The sequence below is a fragment of the Budorcas taxicolor genome, chromosome 2 (genome assembly GCF_023091745.1).
Source record: "Budorcas taxicolor isolate Tak-1 chromosome 2, Takin1.1, whole genome shotgun sequence".
Taxonomy (NCBI): domain Eukaryota; kingdom Metazoa; phylum Chordata; class Mammalia; order Artiodactyla; family Bovidae; genus Budorcas; species Budorcas taxicolor.
The window spans coordinates 1,885,822-1,904,481 of NC_068911.1; the positions used below are offsets into that span (position 1 = coordinate 1,885,822).

Genomic DNA, 18,660 nt, shown 5'->3' on the forward strand with positions numbered 1-18,660 from the left:
ATGGAGTCTTCACCACTGAACCAGAGAAGTTCCTGTTCTTTCCTTTGGAGGTTTTATCAGGATCCCGTCATAAGCTGCGAGTTGTAACATTTACCTGGGCTGACGCCCAAAGACTACACCGAGATGACTCTGAAGACATGAACAGCTGGAGCTGAGGCCCACAGAGGCCACCTGCACCTTGCATCATTCTTGGGTGTCCAATTATTTTTTTCCCTCGATTACACGATTTTCAAGAAAATCTTAATCCACAGGGATGGCGGGCAGCACTCTCTTTGGGGGTGGTCTCCACCACGTTAACCTTTCCTATTTCACATCTGAGTAAGTCTGTGGTTTTTTATCATAATTTACTGCAATTCTTTAAACAGCTAATTTGAGAGTAAACGTGAAACACACATTTAGAGAACGCTGTAAGAGAACTCCTGGTCTGGGCTATCTAAACAGGGCTCAGCCCCCGCAGGAGATGGCATGTTATCCCCCAAGGATCCCGTGCCTGCCCTGCCGCCTGACCCCGGGCAGCCCCGCCAGAAAGCCTCATCCTAAGACTGAGCCCCCCGACCCCGCTGCACAGCTGGCCAACGGCACCTGCCACCTCGAGGTGATGCGTAACTAAAGCATAAAATAATATTAAAAAACAAGCGTATAAATATTCATTTGGAACAGACTTGTTAACAGGCTATTTTGAGCTCCAGTTCAATTTGGAACTATTCAAAGGCCAACTGAACAATCAAGGGCTGTGACATGACTCTGGAATCACTGACTTCAGGTGGGGACGCTCAGAGCGCTTGAATATCAGCTCCGCCTCGTGATTTAAACAGAGAAGCTCGGGCTCCCTTGTCTGAGCAGGCCGAGGGCAGGGGGTGGGGTTGTGCTGCCCCGCACCCCAAGCACAAGGGGGAGCGGGGGGGGGGCCCCCTCTTCAGAGGAGGGCTGGCAGGCCTCCTGCCCAAGGCGTGCGGCTCTCTCCCCCCAGCGCCTCCTGCACCGCCTGGCAGGGCAGAGCTGGAGAAGAAGGCTGGAGAGGAGGGTGGGGGCGCAGGAGCCACGGGGCAGAGGCAGACAGGAAGCGAGCACGCAGTCACCTCAGGAGCAAGGGCCAGAGCGAGGGCAGGCAGGGCAGGGGGTCAGCCTGCGCGGCGCGCACCCGCCCACAGAGGGCAGCACCAGGGGCTCTGAAGCCACCGGTGTGTGCGAGGGCCGCAGGGGCCAGAGGGCAGACAGAACAAGGACGAAGAGCAGCCGAGGAGGGCTGCACGGAAGCAGCAGCCGGGAGCGAGTGGGGCCGAGACCACCTCCCAGAGCAAAGCAGCAGAGATGCCCGCAGGGACGGAGGAGGAGGGGGCGCTGGCTTCTGCAGCTTCTCGGGGAAGCGGCTAGGAGCACAGGCTGTGCCCACAGGAGTGACCTCGCAGGGTGGGGACGCCCCCATGGGCAGGAGAGGAGGGACCGTGAACAGCTCGGCCTCGGGGGACAAGGGCTGAACAAACTGGCGCAAACGTGCTGCTTCCCCCAGGAGCCTGCTTTCCCGATGTTTCCAAGATCTCACCCGGTAACGTCCCAGATCAGCCTGCCCCACCTGCCCACAGGCCGCGCCCCCCTCCCAGAGCGCCCGGGGTGGGATTGTGGGGGAGCGGACTCGGCAGAACAGGCCTGCAGCCCGACACACGGCCGCCAGCACCTCTGGGCGGGACACAGGCGTCCAATCGCACAGCCCCTCCTCTCCGCGGGAACCTTCTCTCCACACAGCCCCTCCTCTCCGCGGGAACTTTCTCTCGCTCCATCGTGGCCCTTCTGCTGAAGCGGGGGAGAAACTCATAAAAAATTAAACTTCTGGCTCTGTGCTCACGCTGAACCCTGAGGTCAGTGGCATTTTCGTGCACCCCTGGGAGCTCAAAGAGAGGCCCTCGGTTCTCAGAGGAGTGGCCGGCCGGCATGTCCGTCCATTAACGCCTGTTTGCGCCAGCGTCCGCAGGAGGGGGTAAGGCCTGAGCACGACAGCGCGCTCTGCAGGCGGGGCCGCGCATGCTGCCCGGACACTGTCGTCTTCAGCGCACCCCGCGCACAAAGGCCTGCGTGCGAGGAGCGGTGAAGGGCGCCCGGCGCTGTGAGGCTCCAGGAGCCACCGTGCCCTTCTCCTGGCGGCGGGGGGCCGGCCCTCACATCCTCCCCCCGCAGCTCCAGCCGCCGCGGCGTCAGACACCGGTCAGGGCTGGCACGCGCGGCCGCGCAGCACCGCTGGGAGGCAGGAGGGCAGGGCGGGGCCGCGCAGCCCAGCCGGGAAGGACACTGGCCCTGTCGGGGCCCCACTCTGAGCTGCGTCTGGGGCAGTGGCTTCCCACCCAGGCCTGCCTGGCAGGGCAGCTCGGAGGGCGGAAACGGTGCTCCTGTGGCTGGACCCGAGTTCCCACCAAGAACAGCCCTGAAGTGCGTGATCCCTCTGGGCAGTAACATGGTCCAGACGCTCACTGGGACGGCGGGACGAGGCAGAGCTTGATTTGTGACGAGTGCCCGGGAGCATTCCCCAGGCAGCACCAGATGCCCGCCGAGGCCTGCAGGCGGACACAGCTCAGATGCCTGGCGGTCACATGGCAGCAAACAGGTCACTGTCAGTGACCGTCCCCGCTGCTCAGAGTCCTCAGCGCATCCTTGCCCCGGGCTCCGAGGAGCGGAGAGCGGACCCGGCCGACACGCGCTCCCCAGCACCTCTGTCCCGCGCGAGGACCCGGCACACACCTCCGCCGACAAGGGCACGGGCCCACTGCCAGCCACTCCAGTATGGTGGCCGCGCGCCCCAGGCCACTGGGGACAGGCAGGCGGCTGTGTGTTCGTCGGAAGGACGGGGCTGCGTGCCAGCTGCAGAGCTCAGAGGCCCTCTCCACACCCCTGGGGCAGCCGCAGAGCCGCCCGAGGATGACCACGCGGCTCGGGGCCACCACAGCTCCTCAGGGGATCCTCAAAAGCTGAAAACCCTCCAGGGCTGCGGGTTGGAGCCGAGGTCCCAGAGGCAGACAAGAGGGGAGAGAGCGAGCTGACCCCACGTGGGGCGCGGCTGGCGGGCAAGACCCAGCAGGATTCAGGAACACAAGCGAGCCATGCACACGTACCCAAAGGAGATCAGGGGTTCGGCTGGGAGCAAGGTCACCAGCAGCTCCAACGGCAGGGCCGCCAAGACGCCCCGAGGCGGCAGGCAAGGCCCACAGAGGGAGCCCCGGGTGCAGAGGGTGTGTGTGTGTGTGTGTGTGTGTTGGGGTGTGTGTGTGCGCGTGGGTGTGTGTGCATGGGTGTGTGTGGTGGGGTGTGTGCGGGTGTGGGGTGTGTGTGTGTGCGTGGGTGTGTGTGTGTGTGTTGGGGTGTGTGTGTGCGCGTGGGTGTGTGTGCGTGGGTGTGTGTAGTGGGGTGTGTGGTGGGGTGTGTGGGTGTGCGTGTGTGTGTTGGGGTGTGTGTGCACGTGTGTGTGTGTGCGTGGGTGTGTGTAGTGGGGTGTGTGTGGTGGGGTGTGTGGGTGTGTGCGTGTGTGTGTTGGTGTGTGTGTGCACGTGGGTGTGTGCGTGGGTGTGTGTAGTGGGGTGTGTGGGTGTGTGTGCGTGTGTGTGCATGGGTGTGTGTGGTGGGGTGTGTGTGTGCATGGGTGTGGGGGGTGTGTGTGTGTGCGCGCGCGTGTGTGCGTGTGTGTGTGTTGGGGTGTGTGTCCGTGCGCGTGTGCGTGCGTGGGTGTGTGGTGGGGGGTGTGTGTGCCTGTGTGTGTGTGTTGGGGTGTGTGTGTGCGTGCGTGCGTGTGTGTGTGTTGGGGTGTGTGTGTGTGCGTGGGTGTGTGCGCGTGGGGTGTGTGTGTGCGGGTGTGGGGTGTGTGTGCGTGGGTGTGTGTGTGTGTTGGGGTGTGTGTGCGTGTGCGTGTGTGTGCGTGGGTGTGTGTGGTGGGGTGTGTGTGTGCATGGGTGTGGGGTGTGTGTGTGTGTGCGTGGGTGTGTGTGTCAGCCACAGCAAGGGCTCTCGGGGTGCAGCGCCCCACGCGTGTGTGTGCACGTACGTGTGTTCGTACGGTGAGTGGTCCAGGGCACAGGAGGCCCTCGGGACCCCTGGCTGGGGAGTGGGCGGGCAGGGGTACAGGGCACTCGGCACGAGCACCAGCGTCCCGGTGGTCAGATCCAGGAGAAGCTCTCAGGTGGCGAGAATGGCAGGGCAGCTTAGGGGCGGCCGGCCTCCAGCCAGAAGGGCTTCAGCTTCCGCTGCCTCCCCCGGGGGTGGGGGAACCAGGGGGCACTGCACCGCCGGGGCCCCCCACACAACAGGGACTTTCTCACCGCCAGAACTCAGGGTTTACTGCTGGAAGCCACGGCCCAGAGGATAAACAGTGGACGGAGGGACCAGGAGGGAGCCAGGTGGGGGGGGTACTCGTGGGAGGACGGGCAGAGCTGCCCCCGAGACCAATGCTCCCACAGGAGCACGCGGACAGCCTGCAGGCCCCGCCCCCAACGCCCGGCCCTACCACAGGCGCCCTGCCCGCACCCGCAGCCCTGGGCCAGGCCGCCCTGCCCCACTGCTGGCTGCTCAGTGTCCCCCTTCCCGACCAAACACACAAACCCACCTGGAGGCAAACCTCAGCGCCACAGGGATGAGACACCCGCCACACGGCGAGGCCTGTGGCCACCCCATGGCCTGCATTTGCAGGACGGCCTGGTCTAAGACCCGGCCCAGCTTGGTCCGGCCTCAGGGAGGCGCACCCGTGTCCACAGGCCTGGCCGGGAGCCGCGTGGCAGCCGGACAGGGCAGGGGCGGCTGGTGAGACAGAACCAGGTGCTGGTTTCAGGAACTCTGTCCCAGAGGACAGAGTGCCCCCCACACAGAGGCTCCTGCCCCCGTGGCGCCTGGCTGGGCCCCGGGGGGCAGCACACACGCAGGAGGGGGGAAACCAGCGCGGCTTCTGGGGGCCCAGAGGGGGACCCATAACTCCCCGGACAGAGGAGCCTCCAGAGCCCACCCACTCAGAGCCCACCTGTGTACTCGGGCGCCCCGATGCCCAGCCAGCCGGGCTCGCGGGGCTGAGCTCAGGGCGCCCCAAGTCTCACCCAGGGGCAGTGCTGGCGTGTGTGGGGAGTCAAGGGTGGGACGCAGGTGCCCCTCTGGCCCGGGTCCTGCTCGGACTCGAGAAGGGCCACCTGGGAGGGGAGCCCAGGATGCCCAGGCCGGTGGCACACAGCCGTCTGAACGTACAGCATCTAATTTCAATCCTTAAATGCCTCCAAAGGTCAGCACACATTTCTCAGAAAAAAATTTTAAAAATCCAAACAGCGGAAACAGAACCAGAGAACAAGGCAAGCAAAGGCTGAAGTAACTGCGATCAAGGGGCCGGTGAGGAGCAGGCTGAGGGGCCTGCCGCCCAGCCGCCGCTCCCAACGTCCTATCAACCGGAACCACCAAATTCAATTTGCATTCCCAGATAAACAGAGGCCACACAGAAAATACTCTCATCTGACCTTGAAACGTGAGAAGGAAAATCTCCCTCTGCAATTTCAATTCAAGTCCAACCGTAATGAATATAACTCAATTTAGCCGATCCATTACCAGCCTGTAACTGCAGGGGTGGGACAGCTCCAAATTCTGGGGAGGGGGTCCGAGGCTGGTTTGGTGCAGCCCCCCTGGGGCAACAGGGGCGCAGGGCCAGACGCAGTGGGGGCCCTCAGACCCTCTAGAGCAGCTGCCCGGACCCTCGACTTGGCCCTCAGGAGCACCTCCGGGAGGAGACAGCAGCCGAGTAATGAGGTGACCCTGCCTCGGGCCCGCGGAGATGACCTGACCTCTCGTGCACACCGGTCTCTCTAGGCCCCACGGCGTCCCGGGGGTGTTGGTCAGCGCAGGCTCAGGCCTTCACTCACTGAGCACCCTGAGACCCTAGCCTCGAGGTGAGCACTACAGAAATGAAAAATGAGGAAAAGGGTTTCATAAGGTCACGCCTCCTGTCCTCAGGGAGCTCATGGCCCAGCACAGGAGACGGGATAAAAACCAGGACCAGCAGAACCAGGACCAAGAGGGGAGGGAAGGAGCACAGCTGCCCGAGGACGACAGCCAGGCCAGGGGGGCGCAGGGCTGGGGGCCCGACGCCTCCCTGCCGTCCCGGCCGGGCCAGGCAGTCAGAGGGCAGCACCAGGCCGCGGGCTCTGAGCGCACCTGTGATCTCGGGCCAACGTGAAATTGAGACAGCACCGTCTACCCCTGTGTGCTCCCGAGTCGCCAGAGGACCCCGGCAGCCACTCTGACCGAGGCTCCAGCCTGCAGACAGTGCCAGCAGCGGCCTCCAGGCCTGCAAATGACCCCGAACCCACGACAATCCTTCTGGCTGCCTGGGCGCCACCTGGGCAACACAGCCCGGTACACCCGTTCATTCTCCCACAGACACTGCTGTCCTGACAACCCGCCGGCCAGGAGCCTTCCCGGGAGGCTGGCGTCCACTACATCCACCAGGCGTGCGGCCGCGGCCCGCAGGGCTCCCGGGGAGGAGCAGGCGCGGCCACACTCCCTCTAGTCTCCGCCTGATCAGCACCTGTGGGGCGCCCCCCGGGCTGGAAGGACGAGAGGACGGGAGAAGTCAAGCTTGAAAGCTACCAGGCGCTCCCTCACTGGCCCCAGGGAGGCGCCCGCCCAGCCCTGCTGTGCCCACAGAGCCGCTCGCTTGCCAATCGAGCGTCCGCCCCAGGCACGGGGCCCGGGGCTGACACGCGCCTGGAGAAAGGCCAGTGCCGCTCAGTTCCTCTTGCCCTCGAAGAGCCGACAAAGACAGAAGCGGCCTTTCCACGGCAGGCCTGGTCGGGGAAGGAGCACCCCCCAGCTCACCCACAGGACGGGGCCCGAGAGCCCCCAAGACCACGCCTCAGGGCAGGACTCCTGGCCTCACCTTGCAGATGCCGCCTGGGGCCCAGGGGAAAAAGCGCCTAGTGGGTCCGGGTTGGGGCAGCCGGCGGGGGCGGCGGCGGCTGGGGCTGCGTGGTCCGGGAGGGGCGGGGTCCGCCCTGCCCCCACCACCTGTGCGTTGCATGAGGGGACCCAGGGACACCGTTCACCCCTCGAGATTCCTCAGAAGAAACGCACTTTGTTCAGAGACGGATGGACTCCCCGACACACGGCGGGCGCTCTGCTTCCGACCTTCTGCGTAACCCTTGCGATCGCCTTAGACGCGGCCTCGGGCGCCCTGCGTCCTGCTGCAGGGCTGTGGGAACGCCCCACGGCTTATCCGGTGACAAGGAAGGCTGCGGCCCCACGAGTGGGAAGGCAGCGAGCCCCAGCCAAGGCCCGGGCTGCCCCTGGATGAGGTGTCACCCAGAGGCCCGGGGCGAGCGCCACGTCTGAAGAGGGCAGAGTGCAAGCAGGTGCGGTGGTGAGGGGTGCCTCCCCGCTGAGAAGACCAGTTTACGGTAGCGGAAGCACCACCCGGGGCTCGAGAAAGGCGACAGGGGAGCCACGAAGACTCCAGCAGAGGCAGCGGGCCGCAGGGGCCCCGGGGACCTGGGCCCGGGAGTGCACAGCGTGGGGTCAGGGTCAGCAGTGGGTGGGCCGCCAGGGTCAGGGTCAGGAGTGGGTGGGTCCCCTGGTCAGGGTTAGGAGTGGGTGGGTCCCCAGGTCAGGGTTAGGAGTGGGTTAGGGTTAGGGTCAGGGTCAGGAGTGGGTGGGTCCCCAGGTCAGGGTCAGCAGTGGGTGGGCCGCCAGGTCAGGGTCAGCAGTGGGTGGGTCCCCAGGTCAGGGTCAGGAGTGGGTGGGCCCCCAGGTCAGGGGTCAGGAGTCCCCCACAGGCAAGGTCTAGCCCTCCACTCAGACCCAACACGGGGGAAAAGACACTTCAGGGACATCCACGCAGCGACTCCGTTTTCACTGGTGACCCTCCACCCCGCAGGGCGTCTGGAGTGAGCGGCGCTGGGCAGGGTGGGCAGGGAGGAACTGAGCGGCTGCGATAATTCAACGACATTCAGGAGACGCCGGCCGAAGGTTGCCAGTGGATAACAGAGAACAAGCCTAGGCGTGTGAATAGAAGGCGGAGAAAAGCGAAGGTCTGGCGTGACTGTGAACACTTCCTGAACTTCCTGAAACTCCTGGAGGAGAGGAGCCTCACCCGCCACGGAGGCCTCCAGAGCGGAGCCCGACCACCACGTGGACCCACCTCCAGGCACCAAGCAGGAGGCGCCCTGGGGCCCCACACAAGCCGGCGCGCCTCGCCCCGCCCCCGTCGACTGTGAACGTCTGAAGAGCACCCCCGCCCCCGCCCCCCGTCGTCTGTGAACGTCTGCAACGAAGCCCTGCCAGCTCCCTGTCGTCTGTGAACGTCTGCCCCCCACCCTCACTCCCTGTCGTCTGTGAACGTCTGCCCCCCACGGCCCCCCCGCTCCCTGTCGTCTGTGAATGTCCGCACAGCACCCCCGCCAGCTCCCCGTCGTCAGGCCCCAGGTGACACTGGAGGCCACCAGAGCCATCATCGAAAACACACACGCATGGCCTGGCAGCAGGTGCCGGCTGCTGGCTCCACGCACGCCCCCCGCCGCGGTCCCCGGGCACGCGGGCTCTGGAGGCCAGTCATGAGGTCTCTGTGTCCAGACCCCATGCTGATCACGGTCGCCAGCGCACGCTCACAGCCTTGGGTCCCTGCTTACACAGGCCACCAGTCACGGCAAACAGAGCGCCTCCTGTGCGTCCCCATCGATGCAGAAGAGAAGGCCATGGTGGCCAGCCCTGTGTGCACCCGGCGTCCTGGGACGAGCTGCGGGGCGTGGGCCGCCCGGGCCCCTTGCTCGGATCTGCCAGCTGCCCCACCCTCCATAATGTGCCGGCCTCATCCCAAGCCTCACTCACAGTACAGGCCGCGCACAGCCTCAGCTCTCTGCCCTCCGCTCCAGGCCCTCGCCACCTCGGGGCTCACAGGCCCAGCCCTGTTCTGCCCACAGAGCACTGAAGAAGCGCCTGCTTCCCAGGGACACCCGCCACCACCCCAGGTGGCCCCCATGCCGGCTCCCCGCATGGCCCTGGGTCCTTCATGAACACGGCCCGACGGATCAGACGCTGAGACCTTGTTGACGGAAAGACGCCTTTCTTTGAAATGGCCTTTTTACAGCAAATTGCTCAAGTGGCAGGCTGCGGGCAGAGACGGCGATTGACAGCCTGGCTTGCAGGGGGAAGGGGCCTGCAGGAGCCCCAGGGGGTGGCCCAGGCCCTCCCCGAGGGGCTCAGACTGGCCGTCAACGCCCACCAGGCGGCCGGGCCAGAGGGCCCGCTGCACCACGCACCAGGGCCCCCAGCCACCACCCACCGAGTCACTGAAGGAGGCAAGGTTACTTTAGGGGCACCTTCTCAATGAGCCTCACAAGGTTCTCAGGCATTAATGTTACAAAACCATTTTTTGAAGAATTCATTTTTTAGACAAAATTTATACAAAATCTACCATCACACCATTTCAATGTGAACAATTCAGTAGTTTAGTATATTTGCAACGTGAGAGCTGGACCATAAAGACAGCTGAGCACCGAAGAATTGATGCTTTTGAACTATGGTGTTGGAGAAGGCTCTTGAGAGTCCCCTGGACTGCAAGGAGATCCAACCAGTCCAACCTAAAGGAAATGGGCCCTGAATATTCATCGGAAGGACTGATGCTGAAGCTCCAATACTTTGGCCACCTGACACGAAGAGCTGACTTACTGGAAAAGACCCTGATGCCGGGAAAGACTGAAGGCAGGAGGAGAAGGGACCTGGATGCTTGGATGGCGTCACCGACTCTACTGACATGAGTTTGAACAAGCTCCGGGAGACAGTGAGGACAGAGAAGCCTGGCGTGCTGCAGCCCGAGGGGTCGCAGAGCCGGACAAGCCTGAGCGACGGACCTGCATCAGCACCGACTGCAGAAGCTCTTCGTCACCCTCCACCCCGCTCCCCGCCACCGCCCCACCGTGAGTCTGCTGACTGGGGACGCCGTCTTCCTGGACTCGTACACCGCGGGGCCCTCTCTGACTGGCTTCTTCCAACGAGCATCTTGGTTTCAAGGTCCATCGCACGTCACCACACAGCTCTGCTTCACCTCCTTGTTGGACAGACCATGGCTCAGCTACCCACTCAGCCTGCATGGACGCTGGGCAGCCTCCAGCTCGGACGACTGTGCACAAGGGTGTGTGAACAGCTGTCCCGGCCGCCCCACACCACGATTCCCATCCCGCCAGCGGTGCCGAAGGGTGCGGCCTCTCCCCCTCCTCGCCAACACCCGCTTCCCGTTGTTTGAAAGGAGCTGCCCTCTGGGGCGAGAGGTGACATCTCCGGGGTTCGGGCCCATTCCCCTAATGATTACTGACACCGAGCAGCTCTTCATATCCTTGCGGGACGTTTATTTACCTCCTTTGGAGGAATGTCTATTCAAGTACTTAGCCCATGCTTTTAATCAGACTGTTTTCTTGATGGCTGAGTTGTGAGAAGTCTTCATATATTCTAGATACCAGACCGTTATCAGATACTTGGCAAATATTTCCTTTCTTACATGGGTTGACTTTTTTCAGTTTCTTGATGGTGTCCTTTGATGAATTTAATTTTATTTCAATAAAGACGATTTTACTCTTTTTTTTTTTTTTTTTTTTGCTTTTGCATAAAGACATTCGTGTATGTTTTTCCTTGGTATTCAAGAAACCGTTCTCACCTGACCCAAGGCCACAGAAACTTACGCCACCAGCGTTCTTCTAGGAGCTTTATAGCTTTAGTTCTTGCATCTGGGTCTCCGATCCATTTGAGTTAGGTTTTGCACTCAGTTTGAGGCAGGGGTCCAAAATGTATTCTTCTGAAGCTGTCTCGGCACCATAAAATGCATTAAGAAGAGACCCCTCCTCTTCTATTTTTTGGTGTTAATTACTTCTATAAATGTAAGGTAAACTCACCAGTGGAGCTTTGCTGGACATTCTTTGGTTGTTAATTATTACGGTCTGTTCAGATTTCCCGTTGCTGCTGAGTCAGTCTTGGTGCCCGCCGCCTTTCTGGGACTCTACCCCTGCCGCCCAGAGGAGCTCCATGCTGCCTCGCACAGCTCCTCGTGTTCACTTACGGTCACTCCCGCTTCCAGTCTCATTAACAAGAGACGCCTCTCACGTTCGCTCGGGCACTCCAGCCACAAGTCGGTCAGTCTTATTCATCTTTTCCAATAACCAGCTTCCTGCTTGTGGTCTCCCCTGCGGTCTCTGTCTTACTGTCTCTTCACTGCTTCCTTCCTTGGCTGCTTTGGGTTTGTTTCGCTGGCTTCTCCGTTTCCAGCTTCTGAAGGCAGTCTGACTTCGGGTCCCCCGGTTGCGGCGCGGGGTTCACAGCTGTGCGCCTCCCTCGGGGCACCGCCTCTGCTGCACTCCTGTCTTGGTGTGCTGGTTCCTTACCAAGTATTTTCTAACTTGCCCTGTAACTTCTTCTTTGACTGACTGGTTATTAAGAAACACGTTCTTTAATTCCTGCCTTTTGTGAATTTTCCAGGGAGAAGGCAATGGCACCCCACTCCAGTGTCCTTGCCTGGAAAATCCCATGGGCGGAGGAGCCTGGTGGGCTGCAGTCCATGGGGTCACTGAGGACTGGACACGACTGAGCGACTTCACTTTCACTTTTCACTTTCTTGCACTGGAGAAGGAAATGGCAACCCACTCCAGTGTTCTTGCCTGGAGAATTCCAAGGACTGGGGAGCCTGGTGGGCTGTCGTCTATGAGGTCACACAGAGTCAGACACGACTGAAGTGACTTAGCAGCAGCAGCAGCAGGAGTGAATTTCCAAGTTTCCTTTTTTAAACTGATTTCTAGCCTCAGTCCACTGGGGCAGAAGGACACACTCTGCGTGGTGCTGAACATTCTGCGTAAAGCATACTTCGTGTCCTGACACACGCTCGGTCCTGGGCAGCGTTCCCTGTGCCCCTGAGAAGAACATGTGCTCTGCCATCGAGTGGGCTGTCTTACAACTGTGTCCGTGCCTAGATGCCCTCGCCTACAAACGGGGACAGACAGCCCTACCTCGTGAGCCTCTCACACAAGCTCACGGAGAGGAGGTACACAGAGGAACCGCCGCAGCCCTGCACCCAGGACCTCCCGGGGCGTGGAGGAAACAAGCAGCGCTCCAGACAGCCCAGGGAGCAGTCCCTCCTCGGGAGGCTGGCCCCACTGAGAGGCACTCAGCCCCGTGACCTCTGCGCTACACTCTGATTTCCTAGGAAAGTTTGACTCGGAAACAGGATCCACCTTTAGGGCCGCTGGGGTGGGGCGGGGGGTGGGGTGGGTGGAGGGCGGAGAGGGAGCGAAGTAAAGACCCGGAGGCCCGTGGGGGGGGGGGGCTTGTGCACGTGCCCCCCCCCCCCCCCCCCGGGAGACGCAGCGGGAGTGGCGACAGGCTGGACTTCTTTTCTGCATTCCTGGGAGGGGATGAGGCGGGCGCCACCCGGCTAACCCTGTGCGCGTCCTGCAAGCGCTGAGGAAGAGCCACCCCTGGAAGCGGTGAGTCACCCGCGTCTCCAGGAGCCCCTCCCTGTGCTGAGCCCTGCAGCCTTTCAGGGGGAGCCACCGCCCTGCTCAGCAACCCCAAAGGCAAACAGCACTCAGCAAGACGAGGAAGCAGCCTAGGGACAAAGACCGCTTCTCTCCACACAAACTCTCCAGAGGAAGTGGATTTCAAAGCGGCCATCTGTCTGAGATTAGCATCCCAAAGCTGTACCACCACGCGAGCAAGGAGCCTGGCTCGCCTGAGCCCAAACTGCATCACAGTAGCAGAAAGAGTCCCATTTAAATGGTAATAATGCCAAGTGCTTAGGAAGCATTTTACAGAACGAGCCCAACTGCACCCCAGCTCCAGGCAGGCTGGACCAGACCCGCCCTTCCGGGAGCCCACCTGGACCTTCCCAGACTGAGTCCAGAGGAGAGGGACGTGAGCTGGGGGCCCATCGCCCGGGGTGGGGTGCGCAGGCCGGGACGCGCCCTGCAGCTGAGGGCAGACCAGCACACCCCGGCACACCAGCACACCTCAGGCAGCTGCAGGGGTGGGCAGGTGGGGGCACTGCAGGGGGCCCAGGGCCTGCCAGGCGGTCTGTGGACAGCAGAGAGAGGGACACCGCTGAGTGCCACCGGGGGCACCGCAGGGGACACCCCCGGCTCCTCAGGGTGGATGGGTGCCCTTTGAGGGCTGAGGGAGGCACCCCAGCATCCTGTTTCCGACATGCTGCACCCACCGCTCCCAGCACGGCGCCCCTGCATGGACAGGCCTGTCTGCCGGGAACGGCCCTGGGGAGAAGGGGCACAGGGACGACGGAGCGGGGCCACCGTGCCTTTGGGCCTGCTCCTCGGAGCGCCTCTCAGCCTGCACGCAATGAAGCCAAGGAAAGGAGGTGAGGGAGCCAGCCTGCCCGCTGCCCGGTCAGCCTAGGGCTGCTCTCTGCTGTGGCCCAGGCTCGGGGTCGACCGTCCAGCTCTGGGTCAATATGTAAAAAAATATTAAGAAAAGGAGCGGGCAGCTGGATGATAAAACTCAGCGTGCAGCTACAATAGGTACAGTGGTGGTGTTCCTCGCCTGTCAAAGCAGCGCGACGCAACTGCAAAGTCTAACGTGGGCTCCAGTTCACGCAGGAAAAGGGCTGAGAGGGAGCCCTGTTATTTATGAAACCCCATTAGGACAGCTGGGAAGCTCTCTGGAGAAAACAAAGTGAACCCTCACTTCATAGCTCCTACCAAAAGACAGGCTCAGTGGATGAAAGGTTTTAGACATAAAACATAAAATCATGAAAGAGGACAATACGGGAACCTTTTTTGATGACTTAGGAAACAGAGAGACTTTTCCACACTCATACAGAAACAAAATGGAAGCACTAGAGGAAAAGGCCCGTGGGTTCATCCGGAAAAGAACTGAAAACGAGCACGCGGAAGAAAAGCTGCGCAGCCAGATAGAGAGGAAACACCACGCTGGGAAGCCACAGTGGCCGGCAAAGGGCTGATGTCCTTAAGCTATTAGAGCGTCTCTAAAAAATTAATTTCTAAAAAGGCAGGCCAAATGTTTAAAAGATTATGATCAAATACAGAGAAAAATATGTCATTAACAGGGACACTGAGAGCCCTTCACAAAAGCCACGATCTGAACGGCCAGCAAGCGCAGAAACCAGGGCTCGGCGTGGTCTGTCGATAGAGAAACACACGGGGAGACCGCAGGGAAGCACTGGGCACCGGCTGGGAGACTCACAACCCCGAACGCCGGGGGGCGCGGGCGGCATCCTGCGCCTCGGGCGCGCGAGACGGGCGCGTGCGAGTCCGCCACGGACGTGCAGGCTCCTAGCCTTCTCGCGGCGGTCAGACAGGGCCCCGCCCAGACAGGACAGGACAGGACGGGGACAAAGGCACCGCGTCAGCACGGCTGGGTTTTCCTCTGCAGGGGAAAGCGCCGCGGGCAGACGGGCACGTCCGCTGCTCAGCACCCTTCCTCGACGTTCCCAAGATCCACCCGAGAGGCTGTGGCTTCGGGCCCTGTGGCCGTGGCTGTGTTGCGTTGTGGATGTTGACGGCACAGGTAACCAGGAGCCCTAACCCTAACCGAGAGCACTTCTGTCTGATGAGAGGGCTGAACGGTAGTCTCCTCCGTCTGGTGGGGGTCCTGATAGGGCTGAGGGCCCAGGGCTCCACTTCTCCGGACCGGAGGGGTGGTAGCTACTGTCTGAGCTGTACCCTGAGGGGTCGGCACTGCAGTGCACATCACCGGCCCCTCAGGAAGGTCCTACTCAGACAGCAACAGAAGTTTTCTCCTGACAGTCACCGAACGAGGCTGAAAGGCCAGCCCTGGGTTGTGCAGGGCCCTCCTCCCGGGGGAACTGAGCCTGGGGCTGGCCCAGCGCCTGCTGCCTTCAGACCCTCCTGCGTGACGAGCAGGCCTGCTGCACAGGCTGAGGCAAGCTTACCAAGTCTTTGCCTTTATGAACTGTGCTTTTGGTGTTATATCTAAAAAAAATTATTGTCAAGCCTAAGATCACACAGATTTTCTCCAATATTTTTTCCTACAAGATCAAAGAGCCTTTATAAGTGTTAAGCCAGATAACGTGTATATAAAGGCACTTGGCCCAAGATAAATGTTCAAAACTGGCTGGCTTCTAAAATGTGCGTATTTTTCTAAACAGTTCTGCTTCTAAGTATTTCTCCTAAGAGAATAATAAGAAATGCAAATGGATCTGGGGACATATATGTTAACCAGATGTCCTTTTCATTATAGGGGACTGGAATCCCAAAGTAGGAAGTCAAGAAACACCTGGAGTAACAGGCAAATTTGGCCTTGGAATACGAAATGAAGCAGGGCAAAGACTGATAGAGTTTTGCCAAGAAAATGCACTGGTCATAGCAAACACCCTCTTCCAACAACACAAGAGAAGACTCTACACATGGACATCACCAGATGCTCAACACCGAAATCAGACTGATCATATTCTTTGCAGCCAAAGATGGAGAATCTCTATACAGTCAACAAAAACAAGACCAGGAGCTGACTACAGCTCAGATCATGAACTCCTTATTACAAAATTCAGGCTGAAATTGAAGAAAGTAGGGAAAACCGCTAGACCATTCAGGTATGACCTCAATCAAATCCCTTATGATTATACAGCGGAAGTGAGAAATACATTTAAGGGCCTAGATCTGATTGATAGAGTGCCTGATGAACTAGGATGGAGGTTCGTGACATTGTACAGGAGACAGGGATCAAGACCATCCCCATGGAAAAGAAATGCAAAAAAGCAAAATGGCTCTCTGGGGAGGCCTTACAAACAGCTGTGAAAAGAAGAGAAGCGAAAAGCAAAGGAGAAAAGGAAAGACATAAGCATCTGAATGCAGAGTTCCAGAGAATAGCAAGAAGAGATAAGAAAGCCTTCTTCAGCGATCAATGCAAAGAAACAGAGGAAAACAACAGAATGGGAAAGACTAGAGATCTCTTCAAGAAAATTAGAGATACCAAGGGAACATTTCATGCAAAGATGGGCTCGATAAAAGACAGAAATGGTATGGACCTAACAGAAGCAGAAGATATTAAGAAGAGGTGGCAAGAATACACAGAACTGTACAAAAAGGATCTTCACGACCCGGATAATCACGATGGTGTGATCACTCATCTAGAGCCAGACATCCTGGAATGTTAGTGGAGGTGATGGAATTCCAGTAGAGCTATTTCAAATCCTGAAAGATGATACTGTGAAAGTGTGCAAATTTGCCAGCAAATTTGGAAAACTCAGCAGTGGCCACAGGACTGGAAAAGGTCAGTTTTCACTCCAATCCCAAAGAAAGGCAATGCCAAAGAATGCTCAAACTACCACACAATTGCATTCATCTCACATGCTAGTAAAGTAATGCTCAAAATTCTCCAAGCCAGGCTTCAGCAATACGTGAACCGTGAACTTCCTGTTGTTCAAGCTGGTTTTAGAAAAGGCAGAGGAACCAGAGATCAAATTGCCAACATCCGCTGGATCATGGAAAAAGGAAGAGAGTTCCAGAAAAACATCTATTTCTGCTTTATTGACTATGCCAAAGCCTTTGACTGTGTGGATCACAATAAACTGGAAAATTCTGAAAGAGATGGGAATACCAGACCACCTGACCTGCCTCTTGAGAAACCTATACGCAGGACAGGAAGCAACAGTTAGAACTGGACATGGAAAAACAGACTGGTTCCCAACAGGAAAAGGAGTACATCAAGGCCGTATATTGTCACCCTGCTTATTTAACTTATATGCAGAGGACCTCATGAGAAACGCTGGACTGGAAGAAACACAAGCTGGAATCAAGATTGCCAGGAGAAATATCAATAACCTCAGATATGCAGATGACACCACCCTTATGGCAGAAAGTGAAGAGGAACTAAAAAGCCTCTTGATGAAAGTGAATGAGGAGAGTGAAAAAGTTGGCTTAAAGCTCAACATTCAGAAAACAAAGATCATGGCATCCCGTCCCATCACTTCATGGGAAATAGATGGGGAAAGAGTGTCAGACTTTATTTTGGGGGACTCCAAAATCACTGCAGATGGTGACTGCAGCCATGAAATTAAAAGACGCTTACTCCTTGGAAGAAAAGTTATGACCAACCTAGATAGCATATTCAAAAGCAGAGACATTACTTTGCTGACTAAGGTCCGTCTAGTCAAGCCTATGGTTTTTCCAGTAGTCATGTATGGATGTGAGAGTTGGACTGTGAAGAAGGGTGAGCACTGAAGAATTGATGCTTTTGAACTGTGGTGTTGGAGAAGACTCTTGAGAGTCCCTTGGACTGCAAGGAGATCCAACCAGTCCATTCTGAAGGAGGTCAGCCCTGGGATTTCTTTGGAAAGAATGATACTGAAGCTGAAACTCCAGTACTTTGGCCACCTCATGCGAAGGGTTGACTCATTGGAAAAGACTGATGCTGGGAGGGATTGGGGGCAGGAGGAGAAGGGGACGACAGAGGATGAGATGGCTGGATGGCATCACAGACTCGATGGACGTGAGTCTGAGTGAACTCCGGGAGTTGGTGATGGACAGGGAGGCCTGGCGTGCTGTGATTCATGGGGTTGCAAAGAGTCAGACATGACTGAGCGACTGAACTGAACTGATGTTAACCAGAGTATTATTTAGAATAAAGAACACAAGGATGAAAATAGGTATCTGTTGAGAGCTTGGCTAAATAACGTGTTCATAAAGAAGCAGCCTACAGCCCAAAGGTTACGTTTTAAAAGAACAGTTAACATGGAAAAAGTCCACAAAAGTTTAAACAACACAGGAAGACCCAAACCAAACAGTAAGAACAGTGTAAATTTCCCCTAAAGGTGCATCAGGAAAGCGTGCCTTCTGCACACACGTCGACATCGCGAAGAATGTGAGGCAGCGTGCGGCGGCTTTCGGGGCGGGGATGGTGGGAGGCCGTCCTGCTCACCTGTTCTCGTCTTCTCTGCTACCCTGTCAAACGCTGTAATGAAGACGTGTTCCTCTGAAACCAAAGCCCTTTTTAAAGTTAACCGAATAAAATGCTGACATCTCCTTCGCCACCCCCTGCCCTCCTGTCAGGGAAGGGGCATACACGTCCGGCCGTGGGGAGAAGGGCTCCCGAGGGCCATACCTCTGGCCTCCCCCTCACGCAGGTCAGCGAGCCAATCACACAAAGGCGTGCCGCCCGGTCCCCGCGAGGCTCGGGGGTACTTGGATCCCCTGGGAACGTCAGGTCACCACTGAGGCACCCAGAGACGGGGACAGAACCTGGAGACAAATGGTACCAACGGAACCAGCACAAAACCAAGTGCCACGTGGGAAAAGCCGGCACAGACGTTCACCAGAGGGATGGGCAAGAGCGGCCGCAGCCGCCCGGCTCACACAGGCCCAGACTGGAGCAACCTGAATGACCAACAGCAGAATGGTGTACAAAACTCCAGCATTTCCCAAACGGAACATCACAGCCCCACAGTGAGCCACCGGCAACCACACACAACACGCGTGACTCTCAGAGAGGGGTGCCCGGGAGCAGCAGCACACAGCTGAGACAGAGGCGGGCGGGGCAGGGTCCCCCCGGGGGACTGTGGTCCTGCGAGGAGGAGGAGGGCGCATCGGTGGGAGGGGTCTGGGAGAACCAGCAGAGCTGGGACAGGCAGACAGGGTCCCCCGTGAGGGTCTCGGGGACCTATCCCCCCTGAGATCAGCAGGGGTCTGA

General features: G+C 58.8%; 1 protein-coding gene across 2 annotated transcripts in view; it reads right to left on the reverse strand.

The window, feature by feature from the left end:
* The window catches only part of MAD1L1 (mitotic arrest deficient 1 like 1), a 238,344-nt gene that overhangs the window by 128,289 nt on the left and 91,395 nt on the right, over positions 1 to 18,660 (reverse strand). The gene's annotated exons all lie outside the window — the stretch shown is intronic.